The sequence below is a fragment of the Manihot esculenta genome, chromosome 15 (genome assembly GCF_001659605.2).
Source record: "Manihot esculenta cultivar AM560-2 chromosome 15, M.esculenta_v8, whole genome shotgun sequence".
In the NCBI taxonomy this organism is placed as follows: Eukaryota; Viridiplantae; Streptophyta; class Magnoliopsida; order Malpighiales; family Euphorbiaceae; genus Manihot; species Manihot esculenta.
Window position 1 is genome coordinate 27177953 of NC_035175.2, and position 1759 is coordinate 27179711.

Below are 1759 nucleotides of genomic sequence, written 5' to 3' on the forward strand. Positions count from 1 at the left end.
AGAAACTTGGAGGCTAGGAAAAAGAATAAGTTGGGACTATATAGAGAAGAAGAGTTGACGCCTTCCAATTTGTCCGTTAGTTAACGGTGAATTTATTCTAATGTGCAGTCACGACAAGGAAGTGAAAAAGCGGCCGTTTAGGAGCTTTTAATTTGGGGATGAATAATTTATTTATTTGTTTGAAGTAAAAATTAACAATTATAATTTCTATGCTAATTTGTAAATCAAACTAGAAAAGTTTACTTCTATCTTATAATCAATCAAATCAAAATATATTATTGATTAAATTTATCATTATAAAAATTAAATTTATTCTTGCAGTAATCAAAAATAAAAATACTAAATAAGTAATATAGATTTTTAAAATAATTTGTAAGGTTATTTTTAGGATAAATTTTCAATGAAATTTACATATTAATTTTTGTATTTAAAGTTATTTTTTTAAATTTTTATAGTTTTAAAAATTAAATAAATTGATTTTACTTTAGAAACATATTTAAGTTGTCATTTATAAGGGTTTTTTTCTAGTTCAAACTTTCTTAAAATCTATTTATTTTAATTATAAAAAGCATATATAAAATTATGGAATGAAATAAATAAAATTTATCTTACTTATGTGACGAATTTTGCATATATAAAAATCATTTATTTTTTTATTTTTTTAAATAAAAATTTTATAATGATCACAGTTAAATTTCCTACGTCTACGTCTGAGGTAAGATCAGATCCTAAAAAAAGATGCAAACTCAAAATTCATCAGATCATTCTCAAGCAGACCGATCTAACACCGTAAGTTCTAATTCAGATACATTGGACAGGCCGAATCAATCGTGAGTACGGGTTCAATAAAAAATAATTCAGCGCGGTGATATGAAGTGAGAGAGAATAACGGGTCCAATCAACGGGTCCAATCACTTCGCAGTCCTATCAGCATACGTGCTGATAGAATTAAATAATTGTATGGTATGAAGGAGTGCTCTGATGTTTCCGTACGTACGAACCTAGTAACAAAAACAAGTGTCACTATAATAAAAAAACGGTTAGATATCACTAACAGATAAAAAAATATAATAAAAAAGAATGAACATCTTTTTTTCTGATTAAATTTACACGTCCGGTGTAAACTTATATCTTAAATTTTAAAATATTATATAAATTAAAAAACAATATTTTTATTTTAAATAAAAAATTAATAAAAAAAATTAAAATAAAATAAATTATTATGAAATACTTTCATTTCAAATAAAGACACGAATTAAATTTTCATTAAATGTTTAATGAGTTAAGAAAAATATTTTTGGAAAAGAAAAATATGTTGTATTTGTAGCCTAGGCTGGGGGCATAGGAGCCCACATGTCTAAGCTCTAAGGCTATGTTGTAAGGAGACGGATATGTTACGTGTATCCAAAGAAGAGTACATTGCATACTGTAAAAGGCAGCGATATCTTTTCATAGCTGACTCGACCATCCCATCAATTGTTTTATTTATTTAATAATTTAGAACCTCCCTAAAGTTTGCTCATTGATCCGTTTTATTTAGGCCAAATATATTTATTCTATTTGTTTTATAGATATATATTTTTATTTTTTTAATTATTTTAAAATATAATAATTTATAATATAATTATGAAAGTTTAATAAAATTTACATTTTAGTTTTTATTATTTTAATAATAAATAATTTAATTTTTAAAATTTGTTTTATTAACAAAATAATGTTTTAATTAAAATTTGTTGTTGTATTATAATAATTTAGTTTA